Source organism: Spinacia oleracea, chromosome 2 (genome assembly GCF_020520425.1).
Source record: "Spinacia oleracea cultivar Varoflay chromosome 2, BTI_SOV_V1, whole genome shotgun sequence".
Taxonomy (NCBI): domain Eukaryota; kingdom Viridiplantae; phylum Streptophyta; class Magnoliopsida; order Caryophyllales; family Amaranthaceae; genus Spinacia; species Spinacia oleracea.
The window spans coordinates 62433539-62455826 of record NC_079488.1 but is presented as its reverse complement, the minus strand read 5'-3'; the positions used below and the strand labels follow the sequence as shown (position 1 = coordinate 62455826).

The following is a 22288-nucleotide window of genomic DNA, read 5'->3' as shown; positions in this document are numbered from 1 at the left end:
AAGCATTGTGTCTGCATTATGTCAACATGATTGTACTTTCTCTACCTGCTAACTGTTGTGTCTTTCCTATGGTTTGCGATTGATATATATTCTTACTTATTGTGTATTGTGGGATCATACGGTAAGTGAGAGTACTAATTACTAACATAGAAACTATGTTTAATTGTTATAGATCACTAATCATGTCTGGCATGGAAGAAAATAGAATAGGGAGCAACTCTAACCCTATTGTTCTGAGCGATGATGAAAATGTGATGAATTATGAACCTGACAACAGTAGAATTCGTAGTCTAGAGCACATTCGTCGCGAAGTAATGAAAACAAGTGCATATGGTAGTGATGATGAGGCGATTCGTGAGTATGACCGTGCTGTGGGTAAAACAAAAATGGATATCTACAAAGCTTTTCTGAGGGTTGAATCGGATTCTGAGCATGAGTTTGAGCCTGAATTTGATTTTGAGTTTGAGCCTGAATTTGAGTTTGAGCCTGAAATTGAGTTTGAATTCGAGCCTGAGCCTGAGCCCGAGTCTGAGCTAGAAGAAGATAATCATCAACTTCAAGGTCTACGAAGATCCTCAAGGCCAAGAAAGGAAGCTTATTATTTTGATATGGATGATGATGATGAACTTAAATATGAGTTATTCACCCTAGAAGGTTATAGCGAATCAAAGGACAAGTCTGATGATGTTTCCCTTTAGCTTTGCTTGCATATTTAGTTGTGTGTGAGAAATATGTTGGACAATTCGCCCAACCACAGTTATGTTTATATCGTAGAACCTTTTACTTTATTTTGAGAACAGGTGTGTTAATATTTAGGATGGTTATCGACATTCTTCTGAGGAATAAAAGCTAGATTATTGACTATCTAAAAGATCAAGGTTTATTACGGGCACGCAAGGGGGAATGTTTTATTCTTTTATTCTACCTTATTATTCGTGATGTTTGAAGTTATTCCTTGTCTCTCGGTTGAATGTTCTGCATGATTGTTCATTTTGTGTGAATTTTGAATGTTGATGTGATATTGCATTACTAGAGGATAATATAAGTAAAGTTTGAACCTGAATTAGAGTATATTAATTTCAGGTCGCGCTCTAGGATGGCCAATAATAGTGACCTAGCTGCTGCTATTCGCCTCTTGGCGGAAAAACTAACCCAGGAAAGAACTGAGCGCCCCGATTCTTCAGGGGACATGTTTGAAAGGCTTGTGAAAGTTAAGCCACTATACTTTAAGGGGCAGGCAGACCCCACCTTCCTTGAAAACTGGGTCAGGGAGTTTGAGAAACTATTTGGGGCGGTAAACTGTCCTGAGCATATGAAAGTAGGCCAAGCTGTCCTCTACCTGAAAGATGAGGCCGACCTTTGGTGGAGGGAAAATGGGACTAGACTAAGTGCTGCTGAGGGATTCAATTGGGATTTTTTTATTGTTGCTTTGAGGGGGAAGTTTTATCCTCCTTTTATGAGGAAGCAGAAAGCCCAGGAGTTTATCAACCTTAGGATGGGGAATATGACCATTGCTGAATACTACAGTAAGTTTATAACTCTGTCGTGGTTTGCACCTGAGGTTGTAGCCACATAGGAGCTAAAGGCTCTGAGGTTTAAGCAAGGTTTGACTGAGGAGATCCAATTAGGATTAGGTGGGGAAACCTTTACATCTTTGGATATTGTGTATGTGAAAGCTGCTCATATTTATGGTTTGCAGTCTAGAAGGGACAAGAAAAATATTGTTCTTGGGAGAAAAGAAAAATGTGTAATGCTGGGGAAAACCAAGAGAATTTCAAGAGGAATATGAATGAAAATGGGAATGGGAATGGATATGGAAACTTTCAAGGAAGGAACAAACAGGGGCACAACAATAGGAACCAATCGGAGAAGGTGTATCACTGTAAGATGTGCAATAACAACCATCCTGGTAGGAAGTGTAAGGGAGAATTAATGAAAGGTAACTATTGTCAGAAAAAGGGGCATAGGAAGTATGAGTGCTTTACTAAAAGGAAAAAGGAACAAAATGGTAATGAGAGTGCTAACCAGGTGAAGTCGGGATTTAACCAGTCAAGAAATTAGAGTTCGAAGCCTATAGGGTCGCAAGACAGCCAAGGAAACCTCCATAAGTATGCTAATTAGAATAACAACCATAACAAGGCCCCGGGTAAACTGTCTGTGATAAGTCGAAATGAAGCTGAACAACCTGTTGACTTATTTTCTGTTACTATTCTATTAACTCCGTGCTAGTTAGAAAGTTATTTGATTCAGGGAAAGCTTATTCTTTTGTTTCGTCATCTCTTATTAAGAGTCTGAAGTTAGTAGATTTTGAATGATTGATTTACCTGTTATTATGCCTACTGGTGCAACCATAAGGTGTACGAAATTATTTAAGAACTTTCCTTTGAAGATAAAAGATTGTACTTTTCCATCTAATTTGATAGAATTTAGTTTGGGGAACCTAGATGTGATTCTGGGGATGGATTGGCTAAGCTTATACAAGGCCAGGATAGATTGCGAGATTCTGAAAGTAAGCCTAAAGAACCCTACTGGGAAACCAATATCATATAGACGTTTTGGGAAGTCTAGGAACTTTGGGGTGATCTCCGCATTGCAAGTGAGGAAATTGATCAATAAAGGGTGCGAACTATTTTTCTGTAGTGTCCAAGATGTGAGTAAGGAAGTTGGGGTAAAGATAGAGGATGTCCCAATCGTAAGAGAATTCGTGGATGTATTTCCGGATGAGATCCCGGGTATGCCACCGGCTAGAGCCCTTGAGTTTACCATAGAGTTAAATCTCGGAACCGCACCTATATCCAAAGCACCTTATAGGATGGCACCCCCAGAAATGAGTGAGTTAAAGACACAATTGCAGGACTTGTTCGACAAGGGGTACATTAGGCCTAGTGCATCACCGTGGGGAGCTCCAGTATTGTTTGTCAAAAAGAAAGATGGGAGTATGCGGCTATGTATTGATTATAGGGAGTTGAACAACGTAACAATCAAAAACAAATATCCTTTGCCTAGGATAGATGACCTGTTTGACCAATTGAATGGGGCAAGTGTATTCTCAAAGATTGATTTGCGTTCGGGATATCACCAATTGAGGGTAGCTGAGAAAGACATTCCTAAGACTGCATTTAGGACTCGTTATGGCCATTATGAGTTTACAGTAATGCCTTTTGGGTTAACCAATGCACCCGCCATATTTATGGATTTAATGAATAGGATTTTCCATGAATTCCTAGATAAGTTTGTGGTGGTATTCATTGATGATATTCTGATCTATTCGAGGAATGAAAAGGAACATGATGAGCATTTGAGGGTTATCTTGGAGACGCTTAGGAAGAACCAGTTGTATGCAAAGTTCTCTAAGTGTGAGTTTCGTCTGGAAAAGGTAGCATTTTTGGGATATTATGTGTCAAAGGAAGGAGTCTCTGTGGATCCTGCCAAGATTCAAGCTGTGAGTGAGTGGCCTACTCCGAAGAATGTGTCTGATATTCGGAGTTTCTTAGGTCTAGCTGGGTATTATAGGAGATTTGTGAGAGATTTCTCAAAGATAGCAAGACCCATGACCAACTTGATGAAGAAAGAATCAAAATTTGAGTGGAGCGAAAAATGTGAGGAAGCCTTCCAAATTCTCAAAGAGCGTTTAACCTCAGCACCTGTTTTGACCTTGCCTGATGGGAATGAAGGGTTTGAGGTATATAGTGATGCGTCGAAGAATGGGTTGGGGTGTGTGTTACAGCAAAATGGGAAGGTGATTGCGTATGCGTCGCGTCAATTGAAACCATATGAGGCTAATTACCCTACCCACGATCTAGAGCTAGCTGCGATTGTTTTCGCTTTGAAAATTTGGAGACATTACCTCTATGGGGCAACATGTAAGATCTTCACAGACCACAAAAGCCTAAAATACATTTTCACCCAGAAAGATCTCAACATGAGACAAAGAAGATGGTTAGAGTTGATCAAGGACTATGATTTGAACATTCAGTACCATGAGGGGAAAGCAAATGTAGTGGCCGATGCATTGAGTAGGAAATCTAGCCATAGTATGAATGTCTTGGTAGTGCCTGAAGAGTTGTGTCGAGACATGCAGAAACTTAGCCTGGAAATAGTAAATCCTGGGGAAACCAAAGGAAAACTGAGTGCATTGTCATTGGGGTTGTCTATATTCGAGGAGATTAGAGAAAGTCAAGCTGGGGATGAGTACTTAGAGAAAATCAAAGAAAAGATGGGTCAAGGGAAAGAAGTAGATTTCAAGATTCATGAAGATGGTAGTTTGAGGTTCAAAGGGAGATGGTGTGTACCACAGAAGTGTGAAGAACTCAAGAGACGTCTTATGGATGAGGGGCATAATACTCCATATTCTGTGCACCCTGGGGGTGACAAGTTGTACAAAGACCTGAAGCAAATCTATTGGTGGCCTAATATGAAACGGGAAGTTGCTGAGTTTGTGTCTAGATGCCTAACCTGTCAGAAAGTCAAAATAGACCACAAAAGACCCATGGGGAAAGTTCAACCTTTAGAAGTGCCTGGATGGAAGTGGGATTCCATTTCTATGGATTTTGTTACTGCCTTGCCTAGATCAAAGAACGGAAATGATAGCATTTGGGTGATCGTGGACCGTCTAACAAAATCAGCCGTGTTTATTCCGATTAAAGAGACATGGAAAAAGAAACAGCTTGCAAAGACTTACATTAAGCATGTAGTGAGGTTGCATGGGGTCCCAACCGATATTATCTCAGACCGTGATTCAAGATTCCTCTCGAAATTTTGGCAAAAGGTCCAGTTGAACCTTGGGACAACTTTGAAAATGAGCACTGCTTTCCACCCTGCAACCGATGGTCAGACTGAGAGAACTAACCAGACTATGGAAGATATGTTGAGGGCTTGTGCGATTGACTTTAAGGGTAGTTGGGAAGACCATCTAGACTTGATCGAATTTTCATACAACAATAGTTACCATGCAAGAATTAAGATGGCACCTTTTGAGGCACTATATGGGAGAAAGTGTAGAAGTCCCACCTGCTGGAATGATTTCAGTGAAAATATAGTCTTGGGAACGGAATTCATTGAGGAGACCGTCAGGAATGTAAAAATGATTCAGGCTAGAATTCAAGCTGCCCAGGATAGGCAAAAGAGTTATGCTGATTTGAAAAGAAGAGATGATGAATTTGCAGTAGGTGATAAAGTGTTCTTGAAAGTATCACCAACCAAGGGTGTGATGAGATTCGGGAAAAAGGGGAAGCTAAGTGCCAAGTATGTAGGCCCATATGAGATTCTGCAACGAATAGGGAAAGTAGCATACAAGTTAGCCTTGCCAATGGAGTTCGAAAAGATGCACGACGTGTTTCACATTTCCCAACTAAAGCGCTATATCCCAGATGAGCGTCATATCTTAGAGCCTGAGAGAATCCAGATTGATAGTAGCCTCACATACGAAGAAAGGCCTGTGAAAATCCTTGATAGGAAAGTGCGTAGTACACGCAATAAGGACGTCAGCATAGTGAAAGTACTTTGGTCGAACCACGAGTACGAAGAGGCAACGTGGGAAGCCGAAGCTGAAATGAAGATCAAGTATCCAGAGTTATTTTCTGAGGTGAGTTACGAGGGCGTAACTCGTTTTCTTTAAGAGGGGTAGAATGCGATAGAAATTCGCGCTTTTTACCTATTTTTATGGTGTTTTTATGCATTTTATGCTTATTTTTAGCAACCTTTACATGATGATGCAAGTAAATAGATTCTTCGCATAAGAAAATGTGTTCTTGAGTATTACAAGTAACGCTTAGTAGGCAAAAGAGTGCACAAGAGTGGCACAAAGTACTTCTACAATAAGAATAAGTTGAAAAGTTTGGAAAGATATGTGAATTTCCGTGTCAAGTTTCGGGACGAAACTTCTTTTAAGAGGGGTAGATTGTAATCCCACGTAATTTTATTATATTTTATTTATATATTTTAACGTATATTTAATATATTTAAATGTAATTTACGAATTTTAGAAATGAATATGTAATTATAATATAATTATGTTATTACATTTTGAATATTTTAAATGATTTATGAAATCAAAATTGATTTTTGAATTTTACGTTAAAACGAATTCGGATTTTGAAATCTCGTTCTATTGAAATTAGAAAGCAAATCCTAACCATTTCGGATTCAGCAACCTAAATTCTACTCCTAGCCCAATTGGGCAAAGCCCAAACCAACAAAACCCCAAAACCATACTCCCTTCTCTTTTCTCATTCACGTAAAACAAACCAAACCCTCCTCTCTCCCCTCCATACTCACGTGAAACCAAAGAAAGAAAAAAAAAGAAGAAGAGGAAACTCCTTCCTCCAATCTCACGCTCACCCTCAGCCGTCCTCTCTCCCTCCACGCCGTCGCCGAGCCGCCGCCGTCCAACACTCCTCAGCCGCCGCCGGTACGGTAACACCCTCCTCTTCATCCTTCTTTTTCGTCTTCCCTCTTTCCTTCCCCTCTGTTTTCGTCCTCCCCTTAACGTCTCGACTGTCGCGCAGCTACCGCGACCCAGGCCAGCCAACAATCAGCCGGTCAAGCTCGTCGTGAGCCACCACCTACCAGCCGACCAAACCTCTCTCTCCTCTTTGGTTCTTGGTTATTTCTTAAACCCTAAGTAACTAATTATTTTAATTAATTATAATTGTTAATTTAAATTATGTTCTTGATATTAAATTCATAATTTTTATGGTTTGAACATGATTTTCAGATGTTGGTTGAGTTTATAAACGAATTAATTTCAAGTTTTGGTTGATTGAATTATAAGTTAGGGCTTATTTATGATTTATTAATTTGAATTATGTTTCTTGAATTAAAGTGATGATTCTTGTAATTTAAATTATAAATTTCAGATTATGCAAATTATATAATAAAGTTATTAATTTTCAGATTATCAAATTACTTTGAAATATTGGTTTTGATGGTTTAAAGTATGAAATTCAAGGTTTTTATGATTTTTAATCATGATAGGTTGAGTATGAATTATTGAATTGGTTGTTTTGAGATACTAGGAACGTAGATTGACCTTGGTGAAGCTTTTAAATGAATTTATATTGCTGAAAATTTAAAGTACGATGTTTGCAAAAAGTTTTCAACGAATTTCAATCACTAGTTCAATAATTATGATGCTAGGAAATCAAATGTTTAAGTTTTGATATTGGGGAAAGTTCTAAATATGTTTAGGATGCATTTAGAATGCTTTATTATGGTTGCCAATGATTAGAAATTGATTGGGATTACTTGTTGGATTGTTTAGGCGGAGAATTCTCTTTAGGCGACTTTTGAAAGTGTTAAAGTGGCCTATCAGTTTGTTTACACAAGGTACGTACATACCTGTGTGCTTGGAATGCGTGCTATTTGTTGAAACCATGTTGATATTATTGTTGAACTTGGTGATGTTGATATTATTGACGAACTTGGTTATGTTGAAATTGCATGTTTAATACTGTTGGACGGACATATTGAACTTATATTGCATTATGAGAATTATAACATGCTAGTATGGATGATTGATACAAACATGTTGGTTGGGAACACTAGATTATTCTATATATGTTGGTTTGGATTGATCGATCGTTGTTCCTTTTTAGCTTTTCACTACTTTATGAGGGCGGTGGACCTTGTTTAGTAAGTTGAAACTTTACACCCATATACAGGGGTTGATCATGGTTAAAGGAAAGGTTGGATAAATTGGAATGAGTCTTGATTGATGCCTTTATGATCACTTACTTAATTCCAAGATAAAAACAGTTGTGAACAAATGTGGATTGTATGCCTTATGTGATTGTTGAGTCATAACAGAGTCTCAATTTGTAAATCATGTAAAGTGAAACTGGGTAGCAATAGCTTTAGACTGTGCACGTCTAAAGTGACGGACAAACAGGAGTTGGGGTTCATGGTGGTAGCCCATGGCCTTTTCTTGGACCGGATTGATCACCGTGTCCTATTTTTATTCAAACGTTCCTCGATATCGCAGGTCAGTGAGGTTACGGAGTCGCGCCCGTACCTCGTCTTCCTTAGTGAAGACTGTTGGACGGACAACTCGGTCCATTGTCTATTTCAACTAAAATAATATTAATGTTATGAAAGTCTAGTCCAGTCTAGTCTAGTGAACTGTGATATGAAAGTGAATGTGTCTTGGTTATTCTTACTTACGTTATTAGTATCATGTTAGGATTATTCGTTTAATAGAATCATGTTAGAATTATTATTGATTTAGTATGTAGTACTCAGCTTTGCTGATTACGTGCTTTTGCTTGTGCATGTTGATCATGGCTATGCCTTATTGATCCTGTGATGACCCAATCTTGGTGAGCAGTCTCTAGGGATCAATAAGCATCGTCCATTACAGGTTTGAAGGTGATGCATCATGGGGTTCGGGATTGAAGAGCTGTGTAGTTATTAAATTGTTTTGTTTTAAGTTTGATGTTGAATTTGTTTGGCCTGTTTTAAAGAGACTCGAACTTTGTTTCAATTAATTACGTTGACTTTGTTTTGTTGGTTGGTTTTAGATTTTATTCCGTAGTTGACTTATTTAAATTATTAAAGTTAGTTATTATGTTTTCCGCTGCAAAATTCTGAATAAGCCGATACGTTTTCACACGGGCGATAATGCCTTGATAATTCTCTACGTTTTATATAAAAAGGTTATTTTAGAAAAGAGGGAATTGTCGGGGTGTTACAAAGAGAGGCTATGAATCAACCACCAAATGCTATCGAATATAAAAGCCAAGTTAAGTCGGGGGTGTTTTAATTTGTTGAGAGTTCTACACTAATTAGGACAAACTAAGATAATTAAAGGATGAAAATTCAATTAAGAGAGACTAAGGTACGGGCAACACCACTCAATTTAATCATGAACAGTTCAAAAGCATGAGGATTAAAAGCAATGTTAGGGAATAAATTAGTGGATAGTCATCTAAGGCACCTAACTACTCTATCGAGCTAGAAAGGATAACTTGATCATGAACTACAACTTATTTTCATGGTGCAAAACATGAATTCAAGCACTAAAACGTAAGTTACGATGACAATATAATCCCATAGACTTGGAAGCCCTATTTTCATGGTCTTTTAGTCTAGCAATCAAAAGGGAGCCTACCACTCAATTTCATCTTTCGATCCTTGGATGAGGAGGCTAGAAATAAGTCTAAATGATGATGAAACATGAAGACTAGCAATAAAACCCTTTCAATCAACTAATAAACATCCCACAATCACTAAAATCCCACATGCATAAATCAATTGTTCATGACTCAAAAGAGGGGTTCACCCGAACCCTAGAAATTTACTACTCACAATCCTGGAAATCAAACCAACAACAACAATAATCGAGTAATACATGATAATAAGTTGATAAAGATTAATGGAAATCAATAAGCTAAGTAAGAATAAGAATTGAATAATACCACTACTTGATTAATTGAAATAAAAAGTAGAGAAGTTTATAGTTTACAAATGAAGCTTTAATGGAGGAAACTGCTTAAAATGTTGAATTACAATCTTGATTCTTGATCTTGAAGTAGAAGATTAATCTATGTAAGCAAGTAAATTAAACCAACTAAGTGTTTTTTCTAGAGAGAGAATCTGAAAATATGAGAGAGTGTATATCCCGTTCTCAGCCAAAAACGACAATAATCCCCTTAACATTGGGGAATCCGTCAAAATAAAAAAATCGCAGACCACGTCGTCCCAGGCGGGATGGCTTGTCCCGGGCGGGACGAGAGAGCTGGGCAAAAATAACAAAGAGTTCCAGTAGCAAAATCCCGCCCTGGGTAAAATTCGTCGCGGGCGGGATGGCTTGTCCCGGGCGGGATGGTCCTCGTCGCGGGCGGGATGAGTCTTCTCGCGGAAAATCGAACATAGCCTGCTTCAAATGGCCATAACTTTACTCGTCCAAATAAGTTGTGTGACCACTCGTTGGAAAGCTCTTGGAATAAGCTTTCATCTCCAACTTGAATCACAAGAAAATATTAAGTAGACAAAAAGTTATGCTCGTTTTAGTATGGCAGTTGTGCACAAGTTCGACTCCTTGGCTTTTCCGGTTTCTCTGGCTCTTTTCTTGGCTCTTTGGCTCATCAAAATGCTCGTGGATCACCAAATACCTACACAAAGGGAAAGGAAACAAGGGACACAAAGAAAAACAAAGAAGAAAAATGCCTAAAAACTATAAAAACTAGTGAAACTAAGAAAAGTAAGAAAATTGGAAAAAGTAAGGAAAAAGAGATAAAAATCCACTAAACTAACACTAAAGTCCACCTAAAAACACCATCCTTAGTGGGTTAAAAACCCACTTATCAAACTCCCCCAAGCTTGCCAATTTCTTGTCCCCAAGCAATACACACGAACCTCAAAGGAGTTGGAAAGTGTCCTCCTCAAGAATCACAAGTGCCATAACTTTACAAAAACAAACATTGAGATCATTTCGAAAATCATTAAATCATAAGTTTTACAAAACCACCACAAATGCAACACATGGAACTAAACAACCAATCTTACCACAATTCTCCCCCAAGCTTGACTCTATTATGTACAAGTAGCTTCTGACTTTAGTTGTGCAAAGTAAACACAAGAGAGTCGCTCAAGTGTTTAAAGGTTGCAAAATCAATTAACAACACTCAATCTAGAAAAAGCATGTCGACTCAAGTGATTTTCCTTCCACGAATTTGCTTATTGCCTTTCTCCACTCATAAGTGAAACGATACGGGGATCATGAAATCCTTGAAAAAGGGAAGGCTAAGGTTCTAAGGGCAAGGAAAATGTCATTTGGGGAATTGGAGCTCAAAAAATAAAAAATGCATATATGCCAACAACATCCACTATCAATGAGATTACAATCCAAGCCAACAACAAAACCAACACCTTTTTATTCGAAACTAAATAACAAAATTCGTAATTTTTTTTCGATTTCTATTCCTTTTTCTCTTTTTTTTTTGATTTTGATTTTGATTTTTTTTAATTGAATAAATAAAGAGAAGGAACTAGAAAGCTAAAATATATACTCCGTACACTTATACATGCGTAGAACCCAAAATTCTCTTATTTCACTCCATTCTCTATATATGCTTCAAATCAAATCATGCCTAGCATGTCAACTCGAACCAAGCTTAAGATGTCACAATGGCTAACAAAAAACGAACAAGGCTCAACATTGGTAATCCTAGGGGAGAAAGTAAAGTGAAAAATATTTTTCCTAAAAATTGGGGTCTAAAACTAAAGGAATCAATCGTTTTCCCGTATCAAGGATCACAAGTCTCAAATAGGAACCAAAGCAAACTCAAGAATTCAATCACAATGAGTAGAAAATCCTAAGCACTCATGAAAAGCAAAATCGTATTTTACGTAACGGTCACAATAGGCTCAAGATAATCTCACGGGCACATAAGCTACTAGTACAAGGTGAGTCGGGGGAGACCAAACAAACCACAAACCATTAATTCCAAGTAAGCACAATGTGGGTTTTCATACACGATTTTTCAAAAGAATTTTCTTTAAAAGCACACATGTGATGAAAATTCATCATCGGAGGCGGACCCTAGAAGCTAAACTAGTGGAAAGAAAAAAAAAAGAACATAAATGGAATATGTACACCTAAATTTTTTTAAATTATTTTTTTTTAGGGGGGGGGGGGAGACTAAGAAAAACATGCAATTGCATAAAATAAAATAAACTAATCAAGAAAATTTGAGAAAAATGTGCAATAGCACAAAAGTAAAATAAATGTGTTTGGATTTAAGGGATTTGGATTTAAGGGAAAAGAGGGGAAAGAAAAATAAAAAGAAAGAAGGAAAAAGGGAAAACACACTCACAAAATCGTTAGTAATGTTAGTGAAACAAAACAACGATCAAGATAAAAACACAAAACATGAACATCCTAGCACAAAAAAAAAATGAACCAACCAACCAACAAACACAACACAAGCACAAACTCCATCAACCACCATCAAGCAAGCAAACACTCATACAACAACCATGCAACACAAAAAGCAATCATCGCACAAAGTCACTCAACAAGAAGAAAGGATCATTAACTACCCTACACCAAACAAGAAGTCCAATGATGGCCTAAGACACACAAACTCCCCCCAAGCTAAGATGGACTCCTTCCTCGGAGTCACTGCTGTGTATGGTCCTGGGAAGATGAAGCAGGAGTTTGCCAACCCTCATAAGTACTCCAAGGGATAGGCAGTGAACCGTATCCTCCATCCTCGTACTTTTCGGGCCACCCGTAGTGGCCCCAATGCATCATTTGTTGCTCCTCATTAAGTGAGGGCATGGGGATTCGCTGCCCTGGGTTTCCATGTCTAAACGCCGGATCACCGAATGGATTACTCCCCCCAATCGTATGGTGGGTAGGAGACTTGCTCTGACCTAGGAGTCAGACTCTCGGGGCCTTGCCAATAAGGGTAGGTGGGCTGACCATGATGCCATCCGAGCACTGGACCTTCTTGAACTGGTTGGTTTGGGTAGTTAAGGTATGGGGATATATTTCCACTCTCGACCTGCTGAGTGAACAACCGTTGGGCTACATAACTTTGGTACTCATTCTCCTCTAGGTTCCTCATCTGCAAAAGCTCTAACCTCTCTAAAGTTCTGGACAAGTAATCATCAGTAGAGGTAGAAGAAGAAGAGGGTCTCTCAGATGTAGGAATGGAGGAGACACTAGCACGCCTTCTGGTGTGTTGCTCAAAGCTAATGGGTTGGTCACCGGGGTTCAAGGGTAAAAAGGGTACCTCCCAAGTGATGGCGGCCCCTACAGTCTGGGTGATGTCCGGGTGGGGGAGGACACAAAGGTGTTGCTTGGATACTAAACAACTGTACCGTTTACGTCCTCTCTGCTTAGCTAACTCAGAAATGAAGCCTGCCTTCTTCATCTCCTTAATAGGGAAAGTCCACTCCCCCGGAATTGGTTCCATCACATCTAGGTATCTCCCGTGACCCAACTCTCTAGCTATGTATGTGATAAGCCCCCCACATTTGATCTCACCCTTGAACCTCTCATTATTCCTAATATCCAGACATCTTTTAATGAAATGGTAACCCGGGTTTACTAATCCGTCCTCAGGTCGATTTTCAAAACAAGTGGCGGAGAAAATGACTTTTAACTCGTGTTGAGTGAGTTTGCTCATGTCTTCTTTAGGAAAAATGGCCATATTTATCAATCTAGAGGCCGTTCTAAGAGGTGGACTCTTCACTTTATTAGCACGTGTTCTCTTCCAATCTAAAGATGGTAGCCCCGTAATTCCTTTCCACCATCTCAAATGATCATGCCCAGGGTAGATGTCGTTATGAATATCAAAAACAGTGTTGAGGGTGGGCCATTTGAGGATTTCGTTTTGTCTAGTCAAAGTTAAGCATGTTTGCTTATTGAAAAGTCTACACTTAATCTCATACTCGGGGTACTCTTCATCATTGGAGATCTTGGTCCATTGTAGGGTGGATAGGAATTCTAATGTGGTTCTCTCGTAGGTTGGTTGTGCGATTTTGAGGAACTCCCCCCAACCTAAGGTCTTTAGGATTTTCCTAACTCCTACATCGATCCCAAGATCTTGGCAAGCGTTTTGATCATAGAAAAGAGTGGGGAACATTTTTCGAGTGCTTAATTCAAAGTAGGCTTTTTTGTCAGCACTTGGGAGGTTTAGTTGTGGTTCAATAGTTTGCTCATTTTCGCGGTCGGGTGTTTGTTGTGTGAAGAAGAAGGATTGGTTTTTCGTTTTTTTACTTGCCCCCCTCTAAGTCTCATCATTCCCTTTTTTAATGCATCCATTTTAAACTGGGGAAAGGTTTGACACAAAATATGGGTGACACAAGGTTAAACAATGAAAACAAACACAAACTCCAACTTCACTAAACACCACAACACACTCCCTTTCCTTCAAACCCCCAATTCAATCCAATGTACCTGTTTCAAATAATTGAACAATAATATTCAAGCACAATGGGGGTGTTAGGTGGGAGATGAGGAAAGAGAAAAGGAAAAGAAGGGGGAAGGGGTGGCTGCCGTTTTTTTTTTTCAGTTTTTTTTTTTTTTGATTTTTTTTTTGATTTTTTTTCGTACCTGATTTCGTCGCGGGCGGGACAGGTCCGTCGCGGGCGGGACAGGCCTCCGCGGGCGGGACGAGTTTTCCGCGTGCGGGGAAAAGTTCCTGGAACTTTTCTGAACTTTGGCTGTTGGGGTTCGTCGCGGGCGGGACACATTTTCCCGGGCGGGACGAGCCTTCGCTGGCGGGACATGATTTCTCGGGGGCAGGGAAAAGTTCCTGGAACTTCCTGCCTTCCAACTACTCAATATGTCGTGCCCGGGGCACATTTTTCTCGCCCGGGATGAATTTTCTTGCCCGAAGATTGTTCTCTTTTGGCCGAGTTCTTTTCCCCAACTACAAAATACTCGGGTTATCTCCCGAGAAGTGCTTTTGTTTAACGTCGGTAAGCTCGACCCAAAAACAAACACCAAGACTAACTCATGTTCGGAAGAACATCAAACTCATCTAATGTACAACACTTGCTTGTTCAATTACCGAACCATCAAAATACGTTTTCAATCTTTTCCCATTCACTTTGAATGATTCGGTTCCTTCATTTCCAATCTCAACCGCACCATATGGAAAAACTTTTCTCACAACAAAAGGACCACTCCATCTAGACTTTAACTTACCCGGAAAAAGTCTCAAACGAGAGTTGTAGAGTAATACCTTATCTCCTACCTTGAACTCTTTCTTGATGATATGCTTGTCATTCCAAGCCTTTGTTTTCTCCTTGTAGATCCTTGCATTCTCATATGCATCTCTTCTCAACTCCTCCAAGGCATGGAGATCAAGCATCATCTTCTCCCCCGCGGCTTGCAAATCAAAATTCAAGAGCTTGATAGCCCAATGTGCTCGGTGCTCAAGTTCCACCGGTAGATGACATGCCTTACCATACACAAGCTTATAAGGAGTGATACCAATTGGGGTCTTGAAAGCGGTTCTATAGGCCCACAATGCATCATCTAACCGACTAGACCAATCCTTTCGTGACCTATCAACCGTTTTCTCCAAGATCAACTTCACTTGTCTATTGGAAATTTCAGCTTGCCCACTTGTTTGGGGGTGGTATGCCAATGCTACCTTGTGCTTCACACCATATTTCTCAAGTAAAGCTTGGAAAGATCGCTTTGCAAAATGGGATCCCCCATCACTTATAATGGCACGTGGCACTCCAACTCTCGGGAATATGACCTTCTAGAACAATTTCACCACCACTTTTGCATCATTTGTAGGAGATGCAATTGCTTCTACCCACTTAGACACATAATCAATGGCAACCAATATATACTTGTTTCCAAAAGATGAAGGAAACGACCCCATGAAATCTACTCCCCACACATCAAAAATTTCCAATTCAAGAATGTTGTTTAGAGGCATTTCATTCCTCCTTGAGATATTGCCGGTTCTTTGACACCGGTCACAAGCCTTGACTACACCCCACACATCCTTGAACATTGTGGGCCAAAAGAATCCACATTGCAACACTTTTGCCATTGTCTTGTTAGCACTCATATGCCCTCCACAAGGTGAGGAATGACACATGTTGATAACACTTTCAATCTCATTGTCGGGAACACATCTTCGAAATAGCCCATCAACTCCTTGCTTGAATAACAAAGGATCACCCCAAAATTATTGACGAACATCATGAAGAAAACTTCTCTTTTGTTGATAAGTGAGATCCGGAGGGAGAATGTTGCAAGACAAGTAGTTTGCAATATCCGCAAACCAAGGGGCCGAAGTATCAAGAATAGCAAAAAGTTGATCATCGGGGAACGAATCATCAATTGGGATTGAATCAATCACATCTTCATTCAAGGGCAACCGTGAGAGATGATCGGCTACAACATTTTCCGCACCCTTCTTGTCACGGATTTCAATATCAAACTCTTGCAATAGAAGTCCACCTTATCAACCTTGGTTTAGAATCTTTCTTGGCAAGCAAATATTTCAAGGCCGAGTGATCGGTGAAGATGATCACTTTTGAGCCTACCAAGTAAGATCTAAACTTCTCCATAGCATGAACAACGACAAGTAGCTCTTTCTCCGTAGTGGCATAGTTCCTTTGGGCTTCATCTAATGTCTTGCTAGTATAATATATGGCATGGAGCTTTCCATCCTTCCTTTGACCAAGAACCGAACCAAAGGCAAAATTCGATGCATCACACATGAGCTCAAATGGGAGCTCCCAATTTGGAGGTTGGATAATTGGTGCCGAAATCAAAGCTTCTTTCAACCTTTCAAATGCTAGCAAACAATCATTAGTAAACACAAAGGGGGCATCTTTTACCAAAAGTTGAGTGAGCGGCTTAGAGATTTTGGAGAAATCCTTTATGAACCGGCGGTAAAATCCCGCGTGTCCAAGAAAGCTCCTCACCCCTTTCACATTGGTTGGGGGTGGGAGGCGCTCAATTACCTCAACTTTGGCACGATCAACCTCAATGCCCCTACTAGAAATCACATGACCAAGCACAATGCCTTCTTCTACCATAAAATGACATTTTTCCCAATTCAAGACAAGGTTCACCTCTTGACATCTTTTTAAAACTTTAACAAGGTTAGCAAGACAAATATCAAAAGATGAACCACAAACTGAGAAATCATCCATGAAAACCTCAATAGAAGACTCAAGCATATCGGAAAAAATTGACATCATACACCTTTGAAAAGTCGAAGGTGCATTACATAATCCAAAAGGCATCCTTCGATAAGCATAGGTGCCAAATGGACATGTAAAAGTAGTCTTCTCTTGATCCTCGGGTTGGATAGGAATTTGGAAAAATCCCGAAAATCCATCCAAGAAACAATAGTGACTATGGCTTGCCAATCTTTTCAATATTTGATCAATAAAAGGGAGGGGAAAGTGATCTTTCCGGGTGGATTTATTCAATTTTCTATAATCAATGCACATTCTCCACCCGGTGACCGACCTTGTAGAAATGACCTCACCTTTCTCATTCTTGATGATAGTCATGCCTCCCTTTTTGGAAACTACTTGAACCGGGCTTACCCATTTACTATCGGAGATAGGATAGATAATACCCGCTTTAAGTAGTTTGACAACCTCATTTTTCGCCACTTCTTTCATGTTTGGATTTAATCTTCGTTGTGGTTCAATAGAGGAGGCATGATCATCTTCAAGCAAAATCTTATGCATGCACAATGAGGGACTTATCCCCTTAATGTCATCAATTGTATAACCAATAACATTTCGGAATTTTCTCAAGATAGTCAAAAGTTTTTCAAGAGAATTGTTATCAAGCTTAGCATTAACAATAACGGGATAGTTCTCATTGTGTAACACCCCGACTTCTAAACACCATTAATTAGGTTAATTATCTTTAATTAACAGCGGAAACCCTAATTTAGTCGGAGCGTCACTTGCCGTATCTCCCTCGTGGGAAATACAAGGTGACATAACCTTTTTACATTTACTGACTACTGTTGAGTAACAGTAATTATACTTCACTTCGATTAATTCTTTAAAAATTACATTGAAATCTAAGTAAACCTTAATAAATATTTCTAACATGTTTAAACATTAATTTGAAAATCTAACTCAAATCGTGAAATCAAACTTAGAGTTTAATTAATACATCCCTTTATTACTAATGACATAGTTATCTTTATTAAACATCGATCGTGACTTTGATGGTTGCATCCTCACTCTAAGGCATCCCATGATCTTCTTCGTACCTAAAACAAAAGCAACATCGTGAGCCGAGGCCCAGTAACATACTACCCTAACAGTGTAAACTCATTTCAATTCATTTTATTTACTTTGCAATCAGGGAGAATAGAACATAGTAAAACATTTCCATAAATGCAATGAAACATTATTTATAACTTGAAACTTTGATAGTTCCCATTATATTTCATAAAACCTTCTTTTTACTTGGTAACTGACAAGTTAGCCTTGTGGGACGTCTCCCACCTTGCGATAGTTCTCAAGGAGCACTCTCCCTTGTTGGACATACGCCCGTACCTAAATAGTTTCTCTTTTAGCTTGCGGTAACCCTCAAGGAGCACTCTCCCTTGTTGGGTGTCCCGCGGTACGGCGGTACGTGCACGACCTAGAAATAGTAACCCCACTAACTGCCAGAACCGATTACACTTTTATTTATCATGTTTCGTATCTTATTCGTAACTCATCATTCTTATAAAATCATTCATAAGCACATTTGAAAATCATCATGCATAAAACACACTTTATAAACACAATTCATATTCCACAATCCATTAAAACATATCATTATAAACATATTTCATAAATTCATAAAACACAGTTCATAAGGGGATTGTGGGTGGTAGCAATAGATGTTACCTTAACCGTAGTTTATACTTCCTGTTCGATGGATCGTTCTTCCTGAACTCCGAGTCCAATTTCTTTCAAAATATTAAATAATTGAATTAGTTATTAATATGGTAATAATTTAACTTAGAAATTTCGAATTATTATAAATAACGAATTTTCTAAAAATAAAGTTAGAAACATATAAATTCATAGTTTTAATGAAAATATAATTAAACACCAATTTTAGTAATATATATAATTTATGGAAATTTCAATCGAAGTATATATATATATTCTAAATCAATTACACAAGATTTATTTAATTTATGTCCTTGATAAATTTAGTACGGTAATTTATTTTTCTTAAACTCGATAATCAAATTTATTTATTTCTTGAAAATAATAACAATTCATTAGTAAATAATTATATCATAAAATTTATTAAAACATGAATATTAAGGAATTGATAATCTGAAATTCAGGTTTGTCTTACCCAAAGCCCAATTGAATTGGCCCAACTTGAATAAGGGGGAATAAAACAAAGTTTCAATTTCAGAAACTTTGTTTCTGAAATTGAAGGGCACGAGCAGCAGGGGAACACGAACAGGAGGAACACGAGGAGGAGGAAGAGAGGAGGGAGGCTGGGGCTCAGCCTGGGCGGTGAAACCGCGCCGAGAGGCGACGGTGATGGTGGTTTGAGGCGGCAGAAACAGGCGAGGGAAGGGGGAGAGGGGCGCGAACAGGGGAGAAATCAGGGGAGTTTGGGAGTGTTCTAGGGGGATCCTGGGCGGCATCTCGCCGAAGTATGTGGGGGCGGGAGTTGGTTTGCAAGGTGGTGGGGGAGGTTAGGAGTGGTGGCGCGACGTTGGTGGTGCCGAAAAAGGGAAAAGACAGCGAGGTAGGGGAGTGCGTGGGAGGAGAAGAGCAGGAGAGGTGAGGGATGATGGTGGTGCGATGGTGTTGAGATGGTGGAGGAGCTGGCGATTGGTGGTGGTTTCAGTGGCAACAGCCACTGAGGGTGGTGGTGGTTCGCACGGAGCAGGAGCAAAAGAAGTAAAAATTGGTTTTAATTTCTCTGATTTTTGATGTTGAAAATTCAATTGGAATTAGGATTGATTTGTATAGTCAAGTAGAGTGAAAGAGAAGCTGAAATCCTTGAGGAGCAAGGCATGAATCAAGACTGAATTGGGGGAAAGAGAGGAATGAAGAATTTTCTTCATGCTTGCAATGTACGTGGAGAGCAAAGAGAAGAGGAAAAATGGAATTTTTGATTTTCTAAGGGCATTTTTGTAATTTTACATAGTTGGAATAAATTCAGAAATTTGGTTGTCATTTTTGGAAACTACTAAAAATAGAAATGTTAAGCTAAAATAATTCTTTATAAAAATATCGTTAACGAAAAATAAATAAATTTTCGTTTATAAATTTATCGTTTAAAATAAATCGTAAAAACGTTTAAAATAACGAAATTTTTAAATTATTTATAATAATTAAAACGAAATTACGTTAATAAAATATTATTAATTTTAATAAATCGAGTTTAAAAATTTCGGGGTATTACATTCTTACCCCCTTAGAAAAAGTTTCGTCCTCGAAACTTGAATTGATTGTTGAAAGTCGAAAATATTTGAATAAAAGTACGATATTTTATTTTAGAACCAAGATCTCACAATTTCATTCCAATTCCGACATTGTCTAGCCTTCATTCCGCCATCTTCTTTAATGACTCCGCTTCAACTCGAGACCTAGAATCGAAGAGTAAAGAATACAAAAGGGGCAAAATTATATGTTAATCTTAATCGTCATTAAGGTCAATTATATTCCGCCATCGTCTTTTGTATCTCTACTTTACTTCATAAAATAGGATCGAGGAGCAAAGAACATAAAAAAGGGCAAACTTGTTAGCGTAGACTAGGCTCCCATTTTTCTTTGTGAGATCCCGTTTGAAAATATTTTCTACCAAAAGTAGTAATGTTTTTAATATAATTCTGAAGATAGATATAATGACAATAAATATTTACCTAACAATTATAATAGTCAAATAATTTGTAAAAGTCATTTGTTATAATAATCTCGTACTCTGAGCTCAGGAGAACTTCCATCGAAGACGACTTTCATACGTAACGATTAGTTATTACCAATACAATCATGTCAGCATAAACATAATCCATAAAGCATATATTAAACACATAATTCTTTAATTGAAAATTTCATACATAAGCATAACATTCATATAACTAATGATGGTAATACATCTTAGTTAGATACTCGATTAGCGCATATTACTTTCAAAATTTCCATCATTTATTCTAAAATATTCTAGATGTTCGATCACACGATTTCAAAAGGTCATTATGCTTCATTCTTCATTCCATACTAGCGAAGTCGTCATTGTCATTTGCATCATCGTCTTTTCCCTGCATTAAAAACACTGTTCCATTCGAAGTTGGTCCACGTGGGGGATTATGGTTGAAATTTGTAATGCCACCATTTCCTTTGTTTTCATCGTTTCTCCCATCACCTTGCTCTCGATGTATTTGAGGACAATCTCTGATTTTGTGATCTTTGCTACCACATTTGAAGCAATCTCGCGTACCAATTCGACATTCTTTCTCAGTATGGTTCCATCTTCCACACTTGGCGCATCCACGATTCTTGTTGAAGTTTTGGTTTCCGTTATTCCCTCCTTGATAGCTGACATTGACATTTTGTTTCTTATTGTTCGGTTGATTTTCTTCGAAGCTCCCTTTTCATTTTCCATATGTTTCTTCTCGAAGCTTGATAATTCTTTCGACGTTAATTGCTCGATCGTACAACTCTTGGAAAGTGGAAGTTCTAGAACTCGAAAGACGATCACGGATCTCAATGTTTAATCCTCCTTCAAATCGATTCATCCTTTGCCTATCAGTAGTCACCAGGTCAGGGGCAAATTGAGCAAGCTCATTGAATTTCACTGCATATTCCAGAATATTCTTCTTTCCTTGACTCAATTTGATAAATTCTGATTCCATTTGCATTTGCAGAGAATAGGGATAAAATTGTTCCCGCATAGCTTCCGTCAGTTTTTCCCAACCAAAACCACGCTCATTTTGGATTCCTCTAACATTTTTCCACCATAGGTTGGCTTGTCCTTTCAATTAAAAGACGACATAGTTGACCTTCCACTTCCCGGGGCATTGCGTAGAATCAAATAGCTTTTCCATATCGCTAATCCATTCTTCAAATTCGGTAGGGTCTGGCTTGCCATCATATGTAGGGGGATTATGAGAAGCGAACTTCTTGAACATGTTGGAGCATTCTTCTTGCTCTGACCTTGGCTTTTGACGATTTCCTTGCAGTAGTTCCGATATTATCAATCTCATTAAGTCCATTCGATTATCACTCGTTTCTCCTGGGGTGTCACCGAAAATGGGATCCTTGCGCAATTCTTCAATTCTTTCTTGCATTCCTTCCAGCGTTAATGCAGATTTGTGATTACCATTGCCATCGTTAACATCGTTGTCGTTTCTAGTGCTGTCAATAGGAATATTTCCGCTTGAAGTCATCGCCGATCTGATCGCAAGGATACAACGCTTCAGATAATCTTTTCTTCTTGAAATTAGACTAAGAAATTCTGCAAATCATAATAAAGAAAACATTCCCGTTGCGTTCCCCGTTCCTATCACTCACACTCATTTCATTTTAACTTAGCATGATTTTAACTTATTCTTTTTACTTATTCCTTAAAATTCTTGCTTAAAACCTAATAAATTTTATTTCGTGCAAAACCCGTAAAGTTTAGCACTTATGGTCGCAGAACCTTGGCTCTGATACCAAACTGTAACACCCCGACTTCTAAACACCATGAATTAGGTTAATTATCTTTAATTAGCAGCGGAAACCATAATTTAGTCGGAGCGTCACTTGCTGTATCTCCCTCGTGGGAAATACAAGGCGACATAACCTTTTTACATTTACTGACTAC

At 38.6% G+C, this 22288-nt stretch overlaps 1 long non-coding RNA gene across 1 annotated transcript; it reads right to left on the bottom strand.

Annotated features, from left to right (window-relative positions):
* Positions 1–17462: 17462 nt before the first annotated feature.
* On the bottom strand, positions 17463–18549 carry LOC130466962 (uncharacterized). The gene is made up of 2 exons (XR_008927119.1): positions 18355–18549; positions 17463–17726 (listed from the first exon to the last, which is right to left on the bottom strand). It is a non-coding gene; the product is annotated as an uncharacterized lncRNA (long non-coding RNA).
* Between the last annotated feature and the right edge of the window lie 3739 nt (positions 18550–22288).